Source organism: Zonotrichia albicollis, chromosome 1 (assembly GCF_047830755.1).
Source record: "Zonotrichia albicollis isolate bZonAlb1 chromosome 1, bZonAlb1.hap1, whole genome shotgun sequence".
Lineage (NCBI taxonomy): Eukaryota > Metazoa > Chordata > Aves > Passeriformes > Passerellidae > Zonotrichia > Zonotrichia albicollis.
The window spans coordinates 117,480,768-117,497,434 of record NC_133819.1 but is presented as its reverse complement, the minus strand read 5'-3'; positions in this window follow the sequence as shown (position 1 = coordinate 117,497,434).

Genomic DNA, 16,667 nt, shown 5'->3' with positions numbered 1-16,667 from the left:
GAGTTGAATAACAATTGGCACTATGGCCTACAAGGAACATCTTAAGTACTAGAACAGGGATCAGATCAGGTATTAATTATCGAAAAACAATTCCTCAAATGTTGATTGGATCAATGCCTCATTAGGAGGAAATGTAGAGATAACATTTTTGAATGTAGTGAGTGGCTACTCTCAAGAAAATTAAGTCTTAGGATCCTGGAAAAGATGTGGTTCTGAATTTGGTAGTAGTAGTGCACACAACACCTCAAAAACTGCTAGTGGGATAGCCTTTCTGTAATAGGAACCATAATATAAGTAGCTTTAGCACTGTGTAGATAGGTATGCTCAATACACTATGTGGCTCTGCAAATTCAAGAAAAAATATTATATTAAAAAAAAAGGGGAAAAAAACCTATCAATAACAAACAAACAACAAAAGAAACAACCAAAGAGTAGAACCCCAAAATCCAAAAGGGGACATTCCAAAGAGTAAGACACTTTAAACAGCCTGGAGTCTGTAAGAAATAGTGTGTTGGGAGAAAGGTGAAATGCACACCACCATTTAAAGAGAAAAAAAACCGCACCACAGAAAAAGCTGCCATGGGATCAGTGGGAAAGTTTCAAAGGCAATCACAGGGAAAAGTGTTTAAGAAAATGAGATCTTGCCAAAATGAGGAGAAACCCGTAAGAAAATTATAGGTTAAACATAAGCAGGAAATTGAGAGCTCTAAAAATAATTTCAAGTATACCTTATAAAGGATTTTCACACTGATAACAAAAGTTCTTTAAATACTTCAGAGTGGAACTGGTGGGAATATTGATGGCGAGTGTGTAAAAGCAGCACTCATCTGACAAAGGCCACAGCAGAAAAGCTCAGTGAATTCCTTGTAGAAGGCAACACTTTGTGGGAAATGGTCTTTGCTGCAGAGCAGTGAGAGGAGATAGATATATTTGCAATAATTATAACTCAGGTACAAGACCAAATGGGTTAGCTGGAAGTCAGTAGGTCACCCAGTCCAGGTAGCATCATCCAAGGCTGACCTTTATGGGAAACTGCAGGATTTTCACCCATGGGGCTACAACAGCCCCTGTGATGGGTGGCAGATGGATTGCCACCATGAGTTTCTGATAGAATGAGGGCCCAGAAGGGTATCCTGAATTGCAGTGCTATCTGTACAAGCAAAGGTGGTGGAGTTTATGTCAAAGAATGGGATCAAGGATTTTCAGTCTATATTGAAGAACATGATATGGTGCCAGTTATGGTTACCTGAGCAAGAATCAGTGTAGCTTCTGTGGAGGAAAATCCCATCTCCCTGATGTATCAGAGATCCATATGGATCTTTCTTAATTTCCCCCAAGGGACCTAAAATAAAGGGGGTGTGAATATGACAATTTTCCAGATGAGTTTAAATTCTTCTGGGAAGTAAGGTGCCGTGGCAATGGCAAGAAATTCCAGGACTTCATAAGACTGAGTGATATAAAACATGAGAGATGAGCTTCAATACAGATAAAAATACTTAGGAAAAACACTCCAAACTGTTTGTAGCACAATGTAGTAGAACTGCAAACTAGGAATGAGATCTAATAGTCATTCACTGACATTCACTGGTTGAAATCATTGGCTAAATGGCCAGGAGTAGCCAGAGGACACAACAAGATGTTTTGCATCATCCAGAAGAATCTTGAGAAGAAAACATAATTTTACTACTGCATAAAAAATCTGATTAACTCATATCTTGAGTTCAATGTGCACTTCAGGTTCTTGCTCTTGCATCTTGGGAAGGAAGAAGACTTTCAGAAGGTAGAGAAGGTGTCAGATAAAATGACCAAGGATGAAGAGCAGCTCCCCTTGCTCAAAAGGCCAAGCTCTTCAGTTTGAAGACAAGAGGGACAGATAAGAGGTTTACAAAATCCTGAAAGCAGTGGTTAAGATGAACGTGGAACTAATCTTGCAGGCCCTCAACATGAGAACAAGAGAAGATGATTAAACCATCAGAACATCTATTTAAATCATTTTATAAAAGAACTTCCTTACATAGGCAGCTTGAAATTTACTACTAGAGAATAATTTGGAAACAGAGAGTGTCATTGGGATCAAAAGTGAAGTAGGAAAAGTAATAGACCAGAGATTCAGGGCTTGGAGTATGATGTGGTATGGGGACAGGGAGAAAGGAGCTATGCTGTGCACCTAAATTTCATTTCAACATGAAATCAAAATACTGTCAAAGTCCACAATCCCATGCATATATGCACACCTGGGAACAAGAAAAAACTCCCAGCTTCCCTCTCCCACAGGGAGCTTAAGTAACTTTCTCTTAAATGTTCCAGAGAAGCAGATTTAATCAAAAAATCTCCTGTATGTGAACATAAGAAGGCTTGCTTAAATCAGTTATCCACAGGGGATTTTTAAGCTTGTGTCATACCTACATTTTATCTGTCTTGAGAAAGGAATGAAGTTCATTCTGAAAGTAACTCTTTACCACAGCCGTTTCTATACAAGTGACAGTCAGTATAATGCTAAGTATAAATATTATTGCATGGACTATGTTTCCATTACTCTTGAGCAGTACTTTCACTGATCATTATTCATCATTACTAATAGCATTTCCAACATGCCAGGCATTGCATCAAAGGGACATTTTTAATAAACTTTCCATTCTGTCCCTATAAACAAATTTTAGGAGTTGTAATAAATGAAGAATTATGGCTACTTTGGTGTTTATAATGTGAAGCTCAGAATTTCCATAGTTCTTTCATGGTGCCCAAAATAAAACCATATTATAATGCCCACAGGGGAGACAGAGATCAGTCTGTAACTCTGATAACTGTATGCCATGTACCTATTTCATGTACCAAACTCATTTCAAGGGCCTCTAAAACTAGCCTTTTATGAAACTATCCCTACCTCTGCCTTATTGCTATCTTCACACAAAATGGGAAAGAAATGGCCTCTATGCCTAGTACTATTTTCAAGATTTTTCAGCCAAAAATCATGTTTTGCTAGAGGTAAAATAAAGTAGCAAATGAAGCACCACAGACAGGACATGTGAGGCTGATGTTGACTTTGAGCTTGCAGTGATGTTTGCTTTCTGATTAGATGCTACCCAGTTAATTAGCATTTTTTCCTCTTTCCAGTAGAAGGCGTTGGAATGAAGGGACAGAGCATGAACTTTGGAGTAGGGTGTTTCAAATTCATCTAAAGCTTCCTTGTGGCTGGCACAGTTGTTGAGGGGTTTTTTTGTGTGTGTTTGGGTTTCTTTTTTTTCCTTTTTTTGTTTGGGTTTTCATGGCAGGGACAGGTGGTGGTGTTGTTTGTGATTTTTTGTTGTTGTTGTTGTTTGGGTTTTGGTTGCCTTTTTTTTTTTTCCCTGAAGAGCTTATGTTTGTTAGAATGATGACTTTCAAACACTCTTTATAGTGATCCATGACAATTATTATTGTTGTCTAACAAACCTACAGAGGGACCAAGGGAGGCCTTTGCTAAACTCAGCGATGTGCAACAAACACAATATAATCCATGCCTTGCAGAATTACATTGTACTGAATGTGTGGATGAAATAATTTATGCTACACAAAATTACCAGAAACAGAGAAAGAATACGGATAAGCACATGCAGTAAAGCTCAGTGTTCCTTACATATAATTAAGCCCATTGGCAGAACAGTACTGGCTAGTAGAGGCTCCAGAGTATCCTTGATATCAAGTTGACATTAATGAATTTGTCAGTGGACCTTCATGGATGTACAACAGGAGTTTGCCTTAAACTTCCTACATTGGAAAAGTAGGATATAAGTAGTTACATCAAAGTAAAGGCAATCTGCAGCTGTTCTTTGTTTGCTGCTTAGCCCAGGCTGCTGCAGGTCTGCTGTAAATCATCCCAGTCTCAGCACAGCATCTGTTAGTGTTACGGTAATGCAAAGTGGAAAAGAGCCAGCTCCAGGGTGCGCCACCATCCAGACAGCAACATATTTGGTGGTGGACATTTTCCATCTTGTTTGTCTGATCTGGACTGAACTGTGCTGCAAAAGTGGCACACGTGTAAATGAAGTTGTATCCTGAGAAAGACTATTAAGCGAAACCTAACTTTTTGTTATTCAGAGTTGGAGGTAAGGCAAGAAACTATGAGAAATGCAAGAGAAGATCTTGGTACAGCTACTCTTGCTTCCTGCACAGTGTAAACTCTGAAAATAGCTTTTTATATTTTTTATAAAGCATTCCAACAGATTTATTGGTTACTCACAGGGCATTAATAGTGGGCAGTGCTGAGTTAAGCTATAGAGAAGTGTGCTTATGCTCTAAGCATACTTCATCAGGTATAATCCATTTCCTGCAAACATGCAAACTTTTTAAAATTATGCCTCCCTTACAACTTTACTACACGTGTTTTAGTGAGACAGGGAGAACCACAGCAAAGTCTCTCGCCCTGCCCATGATTGTACTTCCGTTTCTTCCTCTACATATTCACAAGTGTATGGTTCTAGGAAGAAATCTCCCTCTCTAAGGAATAACTTGGAGCAATATCTGTCAATACATAGTAGTTGATGACGCTGTTAAACCCTTCTGTTATATGTCTCCATTATAATTTCACTTTCTCTGACCTATCTGGTTACAGAACCCCACCTGAGAGAGAGGAATTTGCCTTTTGATTATGATGTTACACATCATGTGTCAGGCACACTCTGAACCAGGAAACATGGCAGCTAGGTAAGCCTTGAAGCTTTGGGCAGGTCAGCTCCATCTGCTCCCTTGGGATTATTTAATTCACTTGTGAAACGAGCAGCCATATGTGGCCTTTTGTCTGAGGATATTGCTATATTTGATGGCCCATACAGTGATGAGAATAAAGGTGTTTTGTTATCATGTAGTTTAAAGGCTAGATATTTTCCCAGCATGCTCTTTGCTTTAGAGCTGTGGAAAAGACCACCAAACATGGAATGTAACCAGCAATGTGATTGGCAATATTCTAGAGTGACTAATATTTCATAGCTGCATTCTTATTTTTGTCTTCAGAAAACCCTTTTCTAATATATGATTGTCCACTGGAACATCAGAAATGCCAGCTAAGAAAAATAATTTTCTGGAGCTAATTAATTCTGCATATGAAGTAGTGCAACTAGATTGAAAAGGGCTGTCCTTCCTGGTGAGCATTCATGCTACAAACTTGAGCAAACAAGTGTAGTTTTCTTTCTATCTAATTTTTGGCACAATGTCCTCCCTTAACTAAACTGCACTAGACTAGCAGGCTTAAAAATCTTGACTACCTCTCAAACTACACACAAGCGTATTGTACATGTATTTCAGAGACTGTGTCTCCAAGCAGCTCATAATTGGAGTCATTTTCTAAGATCTTTTCTTCTATTATATCTGATAAATGAAAGATTAGATATTTTGCACATTCCTGGGGAAAAACTTTTGACTTTGAACTTAAAATCTTTAGAAAGTTGAGGAACAATGAAGAAAAAATAATAACAGCTAACCAAGACGAGGGAAATAATTGAAATGCTAAACATCTGGTTTTGTCAGAAAATAGAGAAGTTACAACTAGAAAAACTTCAGATATCTTATGATAATTACTATGAAAATCTGAACAGAAAAAGTCAGCAGAGTCAACTTTTCTGGGAACTTCAAACACACTTTGAAGAAAGTCTGTTTTCATCCTTGATCTAAGCGAGAGGAAAATCTAGTAATTGAGTTTAAGATTAGAAATGAGCATTACATTTAGAAATGTTTAAGTGTGTAAACTGTCTCTAGGTGATGAAACTTCTTTGGTTATATAAAATGAGATTTTTTTTTCTTTAATATGGTATTTTCCTTTAACCTAGTCCATAATGATTACTGTTTAGTCTGCCCACATGGAATTGTTATATCATTACTCATGCTTTAGAAAAATAAAAATGAAGATAAAACAATTCCAGATTTTTTTTTTTTCTGAGAGGCAAGGAATCACATTTGCAGCTCAGAAGTTCTTCCCTCCCCCATTTCTGTTTCTCTTCTTTTTCTGACATGAAGCTTGTAAGCTCTAACTAGTTTAAATGCTTCAGGAAGTATCATCTCAACAACTAACAAAAAAAGATTTCCTCATCACTCATCCTTGTATAGCATAAAATGTGTTTCTTTCCTGAGAATTGCAGATATAAAATCTTTTTTTTTTTAGTTAAATATAAAACCCCCAAAATATGGAACTAGCTTGTTGATATAAAAATGCAGCTTGATATAAAGTTTTAATTTAAAACTAGGATGCATTCTCCATATGTCTTGGCAAGGCCAACTGCACATCAGGAAGAACATGTGGAAGCAAATAGAATTAATACATAGGTAGTAAACTGCTAAAGTCATGAAAAAAACAAACCAAACCAAAGCAAAACAATCAACCAACCAACCAAACCAAACAGTATACACACATCCCAAACAGGAGAAGCTGAGAGGAAGCATCAAACAGCATTCCACATTTCCAGTGAACAGGCAGTGATTTGCTTCATTTTGCAGAGTCACCAGGAAATTTGGTGGGGTGGGATGGCTTCAAGAATGCACCCACACCACCCAGAGATATTACTGAGAATGTGTTTACTAAGCAGGACAGGTAGAGCAGATGACTGGCAATTTTTATCCTACAACAAATGCTACATGCCCACAATATACCAGCCCCTCCCTCTGCCCATTCAGACAAGCACAGGGGCAGAACCATCTCCCCTCCTGCTGACATGCCCATGGCCTCCTGTTTGCCTTGACACATGCCAGTGTCTCCTCATCTCCATTTTCCATATGATCTCAGGCATCTGTGTATATCATTCCTCCAACAATGGACATATTTTAAACTGATTAATTCCCTTCTAATTGAGATTGTTTTCCTATGTCATCAGTGGCCTTGCTGAGCATGTAGCCTTGCACCAGTCTCTTTGACTTTCTCTGTACCTAAGCCCAAGCAGCAGTTGCCACTCTGTTCTCTCACCCTCTGGCCTCCTTCCTCAAATGTGGTGCAAAAGCTGTGAACTCAGCAATAGCTGCCAAGGCAAACTTTGTCTACTGCTACTGTATTTCTACCCCATCTGAAATTAATCCAGTTGACTGAAGCTGGGCAGAAGAAGTAGAAATCATGTATTTGAGGACATAATTTTCAGGGTAGGCTTCACCCCACAACAGGCTGATTCAGTGAGCTGACTCCTAAACCACCAGGAGGCACCTGCAATTGCTCTATGTGTGCTCTACGTTTAGATGTAGAAAAGGCAGAGTTTCCTTGTCTCCAACCTCCACAGTCTTCTTGAGCTCTCACAATAAAATGATTTCTGTTTCAACTGGAATGAGCTCTTCAGTGTGGGAGAACTTTTTACACTGGAAGGAAACTCTTAGGGTAGTCTGGGTTTATGGGAATTGCATGTTTGAGTAGTCCTTCAAAATGGTGGTGATAATGTGCAAAGGGAGAAATTACACAGCAGGAAGTAACAACATCTGCTGACTAAATTCAGAGCTGTTTCCTGGGTTTTTTTTTTTTGTATATTGCATTTAATGACATTTTGCTAAGGTTAGCATACTTTAAAATTTGTTCAGATATCTTCTGCATTGCACTATCTTGATCCTAAAAAAGGTGGCATATAAGGTGGTAACAAGGTGCAAATATACCACATTAAATACTCTTTTCCTACATACTTGCACTATGAATTTATTTAGAATTTAGGGAGCCTGAAGATTTCTCAATGATTTGTAGAGAATGAAGGAAACTGAGGTCAATCTTTGGGTTCACTACTACCAATCTATTATGATTCTTTCTCTTTCTTTCTCATTTCTTCTCTATGGATTGCCAATTTGGTAGATTTTTAGGAAAAAAATCCTTTTATACTTACAAATATTTTTATGTACACAATACTTCTATGACTATGCTGCCCTCACATTTCATGACTCATTCCTCTAAAGCTTTTTCTTGCTTTGCATCTCAACAATTTGGTTTCCTAAGAAAAGTGAAACAAACAGTGTTTCTGTGGTCTATAAAACTAGTGTGCCATTGGAGATCAGAAGATGATCTAAATACATATGGGATGGGTCAGAGTAGATCAGGTCACAAGTACCTTTAGTCCCACATCCTGTTCCAATTTAGGAAGGAGAATGAGATTGGTGCAGACAGATATTTATTAACAAACTTCATTTTTAAACTTAGGGCTTTCAAAGCTCAATGTTACTTATAAAATATGTCCAATAACCCTAAATTCATCAATTTTCTTCTTGAAGCCATGTAATATTCTAAATCAAATCAACTGAGACAATTTTTTATATGCTCCAATGTCCAAGTATACAAAGAAGCAAGCAACCAAGTGGGAAAAATACACTATAAATAAATATTTAATTTCACTTATAAAGTATACAATACATAGTCATATACTATTTGAAAATAAGTAATAGAATTTTTATAAAATCAATTTACAAAATATTAATAAATGTCACCAGTGAATTTTTTTTACACAATGTTCTTTTGGCTCTGATGCTTCCATAGAAATCATTCTGTAATCTGAAATTAGCACCACTTAATACTTAGGGTTAACAAATAAAACCCAAAACATGCCTTGTCCTAGCATTTTCAGAGATTTATGTCTCAGAAATATTTACAGATGTAGTATATAGAATTGCAAGCACAATGCAACAGAACCTGTATGCAGCTGGCATTAATGAGAAACAAGGTAAGAGCCAGTGTCTGCTCTACATGAATAGGATGTTAGTGACCCAATAATGATACTTATAACATGGGAAAATATCTGAAAATAAGGTACCAATGAACAATTCACGTTAAAATTTTAAAGGGTCAATTCCCAGATGAACTGAAAATCTCAGATCCTTAAAAATTCTTATTTCTCTCCAATTATAAAACTTTTGAACTCCTCACGTCTGTCACAGTCATTTGGTTCGATAAATGCATCCCCCTTCAGGACAGCACATAAAACAGGGTGTGTTCCAGCATTCAGGAACACAAGGAGCTCTTCACAAAGACAAATTTTACTGTACCTTTTTATCAGCTTCATAAAGTGGCAGCAACTATTTTATTGTTGTTTAAAGTAAACAATCAGCTTGAAAATAAATTTATGTACTTATATACGAGTACAAATGGCAGTTGTTGGTATTTTTTGCAAATTACTGAGGCCTGGTATCTTCATGATTCCAGTTTTCCACGTGATATTATTTATCATTCCATAATATAAGCCTCCACTACTTTATCCTTATTCCACAAGTTTTCAATACAAGTAGCATTAACACTTCAGTTTAAAAACAAAAACCTGTAGCTATGGATAAAATATTTGCACGAGTGAGTTGACTCGAAATTACAGTAGTAGCCAAAAATATCTGAATGTGATGTGAGGAAACAGAAAACTCCTTTTAGCACATGCCAGTCATCAAATCACTTGCAATAATAAATCACAGAACTCATGAACTGTAAGAACTACAGAAAAAAATATCAGTTAAAGTGTCTTTCAGCTCTTTGAAGAATTTTTCTTGATACAAAGAGGGTAAAAAATTGTTAGATTGCAATAAATTGCATCTCAGTACTACTGGATAGTCCATAACTAAGAGCAGGAAATATTGGCAAGCAGTTTTCTTACACTAGCCTTCAATGGACTAAAGATCCTCCTCAAAAGCACCTTCCAGAGGTGATTTCTGTGCGTCCCCTTCCCCTCCTCCTTGTTCCATGGTGCACCAGACACTCTTGTCCTACATAGAGGAAAAGAGTCCCTTTCCTAGAAACCTTAGAATTTTGTTTTTTGAGGCAGAACTGATTCATTTGTCCCTTTGTTTTCTGTCTCAGTCCACATCAAACTCATCTCTACAGGGGGAAAAAGGAGATAGTCAAAGAAGTGAATTGTGTTGTCTGGGCATTCAGCTTCACATTCCTCTTCTGGTCCATTCAAGCTGTCTGTTTCAGGAAAGAATTTTAAGTGGTTCACATGTGCCAAACCTATTCAGAATACAACTGCAACACAGCCTGATCTCTTCCTCAGTATTATCTCTTGATCTCAGCCCCTGTATTGTCTCCAGCTTCAGAGAGTGTAATTTTTCTGCTGACATTTTCATAGAAACTTGAGAGATTTTTAGATTCTGAGTGTTCACTGCCAGTACACAAAAAAGGAGAATATTGGCCTTGCAATGGGGAACATGACAAAAAGGCAAGCTAGTTGTGAGTTTGTTGGAGGTTTCTGGTCAGAAAATTGTGTATTTTGGGCAAACAGATATCTTTGTAAGCTTTAAACTCAGAACACAGAAGGTGAGGCACTTGAAACAGAGTGCATGCAGAATTTTTTAGTATAAAAATGGTGGGATTTTTACTGTTTGGTCTGGTATTATTTCTGAAAGATTTTTTTTAGTTGAAAAAAAGGAAATCTCTCTTGTGGAAATTTTTATGCTTATTTAGATTATTATAGGATGCTGAATATATAAGGACTGTGCAAAAGGGTATTGGATTGATTTATGTTGTGTGGACTAAACACACATTAGAAAATGCAGTAAAATTATGTGAGATTTTGTGGTAAAATTGCCTCATGTACACATATAGTAAGGATATCTTAAATGAAAATTTGCTACAAATTGATTATGATAAAAAATAAAAGAAGTGAATATGATAGTATATATGTCATATTATGCAAAATGAAGTAAAAGCAAATTAAATTTCTATCTTTTGGAGCTGTAATTTGCCATATGTTGTCTGAAACCTGTTGAGATTTGAGATTTGACTGTTATAAGTAATATGAAGAGAAAATTAGTTCACCAGAGACACTAACAAAGAGTTTGGCTCTCTATTGCTTACCTACTGTATCTAGCTCTCCCAAACTTTCTATGAAACTGCAGGTGATTCAAAACATTACATTAGGAAAGAGTAAACTCATTGATTTCAGTGAATTAATATTTTTCTCTGAAAACCAAGAATAAAATGATTGTGTTAAATATACTCTATCTATTAGAAAATCCTGCCTTATTCATTTTGGACACAGAAAAAAGGTTTTTCTAAGGACATGCATTAATATTTTATGCTCTCTGTGCATATCTGTTCAAGATTCAAGGCATTTAGAACATCTCATCTAGCTTTTTCATTTACTAACCTGAAGATATAATAAACTTCTATGTAATGACTTCTGAAAGCAAGGCTGGTATACAACTTTTGAAGTCCAGTATACAGAAACAATAAGCTGCAAACTAAGATGTTCATAAATTTTTTAAGGAGACAAATCCAGAATACATGGCCTGGCTGAAGCCCATCCTCTTTGCTTTAACCAGTCATTATTTCTCAGTAGCAATTACTCAACATGTCATCCTATACTGAGTGAATTCCAATCAATTACAAGTGATTGCATATTACTGTGCATCAATCAGAGGATAATTCTTGATTCAATGAGATGCAATGGGCGATGTCAATTATGTTTTGTTGATGTTCTTTGATTGCATATTCTTTTGCAAATACTGTAGCGCCTGATTTGTAACATGCTGACTAACCTTGCTATTCCGCATTTCAGGTTATGTCTGAAGTTATGAACATGAACAGAAATAGTAAAACATCACCTGTACAGTGTATAAAAATAATACCAGAACATACTACAACAGATTGCATTAAGACAGAGAGGGATGAAAGGATCCACTGGCATATAGTCTGAGGAAAAAGGAAGGAAATATAATTTCTGCTTTTCTTTACCTTATTTTTCCTTTAAACAAACCAAAAGTCAAGTCTTTTGCTTCTCTTTGGGCATCATCTTGTTCCATAAGCCTGTGAAACATTGTTTACACAAGCTTTTCCTAAAGGAGCGTGTGTGTGTGTTGCTCATTGAAGCCTTACATGTGCACTACATATTTACATTTTATATACTTAATCCCACGACTTTCATTAGTCTAGTGCCAATGGAGGGTAGGCTCAAGCTATGCCAGTCTCATGGGAACAGCCCAGGTGTATTATCCACAGCTCCTGAAAAGGCAAGCCCTAAGTGAAGGAGGTGCTGCAGTCTTCTCTCACTCAACAACAGACTTAAGGGTGCTTGAGCTAAGCAAAGGCTACTTATCAGGCCAGGGAGAAGTACTACAGTGTGTACGTGCAGAGATGTTTCCTCATTATTTATTTTCTCCTACAAATTCATTATTTTGAGGACATGGCATTACCAGCTTAACCTAGAGAACTTCTTTGGGTTTTCTCTAGGTACCTTCCTTTGGCTGGATGAAATGGAGCCACAGACATGTTATGGGTTTGCTGTTTTAGTATGACATGTGGTCAACAGAGCTGCAGTCCAGAAGCACAGAGAGAAGAGCCATTATGTACATTGATCCAGAGAAAAGTGAAGATAATCTGTGTGCTTGAATATCAGTCACAGCAGAGTAAATTACTACTGCCTTTCTAATCATAACTGAAGGGTAGAAGCAATGCATAGAACCAGTGAGATCTACTTCAGGGCTTATTCAAAGAAAAACAACCCTGAATTGGTGTTGTGCACTGAGAGAGTGCTCTTACAACCAAACTGATGGCTATCACCAAGTAATGCTCAAATGAATACAACTTCCTTCTCACAGTAGGATTTATTCAGAAATTAGCCTTTTTAGTGGGTTACTTTTTCTATTTGCAAAAAAAATGTTCACTTATACAGAGAAAAGCCAAATCAAGTAGATTTTAGACTGAGAGAAAAGCAGAGGCATACATAAAAGACTGACATGTCAAATGCTGGCATAAAATCTGTGTCTTTATATAGATTAAACATTCTGTAAAGAGACAGTAAATTACAAAATGAAATGGGAGATGAGGATGATCAGCAGATGTAAAGGCTTAAGTCCAGAGTGTTCCTAAAAACACAAAAATGACACCTTCTTGCCAGTACAGTTGGTACAGTTTGTACTTCTGTCATTCTGGGATAGAGGAACATCACCATAGGCCTTTCCAGATGACTGAAACACAAACATATTATATAACATAGTGCTGTTAATATGATATAAAGGTTAATGCAGGCAAATAAAAAGACCTCCTTCGATGACTGGTTTCCAAAAATTAATTTCATGCTGAATATTGAGAAAGTCTGGCTGTCACACTAATATTCTTACTTTTGTTTCCATTGTGAAGGGATCCAATGCAGCTTCAGGACTGAGAAGGAAATTTGGGACGGGTCCCACAGAACCCATGAGCATAAAATATTCCCTGCAAAGAGCAGAACCCCCAATATTTCAGTCTCTAATCAACCACCTCTAAGATGCACAAAAAGTAGGAAATAAAAACAGGAAATAAAAATAGTGAAAACATACTGAAATTTCTGGCACAAGAAGCTTGGTATCAACATCAACAACTGTGGTTCACTGCCCTGAAGCCCTGAAATAGGCCAGAGTGGGAGACCACTGTAGCACAGGCAAGAGCAGAGTGAACTAAGCAACAATAATAACCAGGCCTCTTCTTAACTACATTTTTGTAGCTGCCACTTCTAGCATCTACAAAAGTTAATTTATTTCTGCCAAAAATATCCATTCGGCAGATTAAGATCTCTTTGTGGGAAGACAATCAGAACTGAGCAAGGAAAAGTTTCTGAGGGTCAGTGAGGAACCCGTACTGAAACTATCTGCTGAATCAGCTCTAACCAGCAATGTCTGAGCACTCTTAACTAGATGGCTTGTCACTCTCTCAATCTGTTGCTTTTTCCACCAGTGAATTATACAACAGCAAAAAGCAGGAGTAAAAACTGAGACCTGCAAACAATGACAGAAGTCTTTTGTGCTGGTAGGCAACCAGTCTCAAGCTTTTGACTCAGACCAAGCAGGTCTTGTCCTGCATGTCTAATAAATTACAGGATAGCTTGGCACAGCTAATCTCCTTCCCCTTCATTTGGCATTTTGGGAAGTATCTTCAAGCTTTTTTCCTCATTTCAAGTTTTATGATAGATCTTTGACCAGGCAACAGCTATGAAAGATGATTTTACAGCCATCTAAACACTGCCATGTATCCTATTTGGCCATGGAGTGTGTCTGCAGACTAAGCTGATTATGTCCTCCACAAAAGATCCAAGGAATACGATCTGGAAAAAATGTAATTAATCTTTCTGTTCTCTAGCAGAGTTCTTATCAGATTGGAGTGGTTTTCTTTTTTGGCATTGGACGGATGGAGAGTCCCTAGATAGAAGCGAAAGTTACTGGTACAAAATGAATTAGAAAAATCTAACAAACACTAGGTTTGCCTCCATATTATTAAAAGACAAAAACAGCAGGGCAGGAAAGTTTTCCTCATTTGCCAGCAGCCAAACTGTGGCCAATTTGGATCCTCTTCTTCTCTGATGGAATCTCTGCAGTCACATTTCAGGCTTAAAAATCACTTAATTTTTGTTTTGTAAATGCTTGTTTGTGCCTTAAATGTGCTAAATGAAGCCCTTTCAAAATAGGAGAAGATTTATAAGCCTTAGAGATAATCACAATGACTGGTGCCTTGCCCAGGAGACCTGGAAATTCAAATAGGTTGTTGGACACATCAGTTATTGGTCATGACCAAAGAGAGCACAGCTGTCATAGAGACTCCAAATCCTCTTGCATAATGGAAAATATTTTGTAGCCAGTTCCAAATGTCAAAGGGTAAAAGTCACACTAGGCTCACAAGCATGTGAAAACTAGCTCACTTTGAGTTTTGTGTTTCTGAAATGAAGCACTATTATAACAACCAAAGGGTAAAAAATCCCCACGTTCCTTTGAAAATACTTTGAAAATAGCTCAAATTTTTTATGTGTACTTGATCGAGGATGAAACTCCTCTGGGTTTGTGTGAAGACATGAGTACTATTTTCTCTGAAAAACAGAGGGCAAATTCAAAACACATTTTCCCTGGGAGAAGACGTCTCACTTTTAAAAGGCAAAGTAGGATTTGTAACTTTTGATGCCTGTCATTCACATAAAAAACTAAATACATCAAAATAATTAACTAAATACGTCAAATCTTGTATTTTCAAGGCAATAGGATTTTCAGCAGATCTCTTAACAGTACATTAAATGTATCATTTGTCCCTACCAGCCTCCAGAATACATAGTAGCTGGTATCCGGAATCTTGAACATTTTACATTTAAAAGTATGAGCAGCATATAATTAAACAAGTACCTCTGTCAGCAGGGAAATCTCCATTGAAGTGAGGATCTGATCACACTAGCAGTTAATTTTGCAACTGTTTTCATGAACAGAAATGTTTCTGGTTTTGCAAGCCTCAAAGCTGCTTCTGTTCAAGTCACTGGGACTGTTGGAATCAATGAAACTTCAGCAGAAATAGAATCCAAGTCATTATTTGAGCCTCCAGCAATTCTTGAAATGCTAGTGTCTTTTTTGTTTCTATAAAATTAAATTTTTGGAAGAGTGAAAAGTCAGTAATTTGGGCACACAAACTGGACAAAGACTTTTATATTACAAGGAGATATCCTAGTGGAATTTCACACACTTGCTGACCCACACAGATACAGCAGACAGTGTATTTACTTGTTCAAAAAGAATGTTGATTTTAAGAAGGCAATACAAGAATTTAATGAACATCCACATTAGAAATTCTCTTTGCTTTATAAGGACCAGTTTTCCTGAGATTGTAATGCAAACTGTAAATGTTGATCTGAAATGGAAAACATCAATATTTTAAAATGGCTGAAGTAGTTTGTTTTTGACGGGGCATCACTGAGTTAAAAAAGCAGTATAGTGTTGCTCCCCTCATAATTTCATCTTAGGCAAGTGAGCTAAATTCAGCAAATAAACTGGATACAAGGTTCTCCATGCTTGTCAAAATATGGTGGCAATTAAACTGGCATCTATTCTGTACCTCATTTTTTTTAGGAATATATTTTTCAAGGCTTTGACAGTTAAAAACTATTTAGATTATTTATGACATTTCCAATGAGTTAGTAACATTTTTTTATTGCATTGCATTTTGCATAATATAATTTGTCACTACTTCTTTATTAAGCTTGTTTTATATTCATAGTTGTCCCACAACACTATATTTTCCTCTTTGTCAGCTCAGAACTTCATTATGAAGGATGAGGTTTTATCGTTTCCAAGTGATGCAAATGTCTACAGTGAATAAGTGTCATTATGCAGGAACAGAAATTTAGTTTTCCTCCATTAAGCAGCCAGGCTAATGACTCAACAAGTTTATAGCCCACCACAAAATTTGATAGCTTGGTGTGAGTTAAACAAATGATGGTTACATATTTATATGAAAATGAAAGTGGCTTTTTGGAGCCTGATGTTATATTTTTCTCATTTACAGCCTAGACTTCCCTTTTTAATTTAAAGAAGGGACATTCTCAGTTACAACTTAAGATGAGCATGCCTTCTGTTTCTTATGCCTGACATGACTCCAGTACAACAAAATAGGGAAACAAAAAAATATCTATTTCAGGGGCAACTTTTGAATCCCATTGACATCCACAGAAACATCTCCATTTAATGGCTTTGAATTCTCATTATTTCTCATTATATGCAGGGGAAAAAAAAGCTATTCATAATAAATATTACATCCAGCTGAAGATGATAAATGCTATATCCTAAGCAATGGAATGTTTCCGTCTGGATATGACACTCACTGACCACTTTCTCAGGGCCAGTGGACAACTATACCAGCAAAAAACTGCCAAGCTCTTTCTTTTCTTTATACAATCAGTTTTAAGTAATTAATAGAATGTGTGAAAATTACCTATTGGCTGTCTAATTCATCTCCTCTCCAGTACAAATTTGTCCCC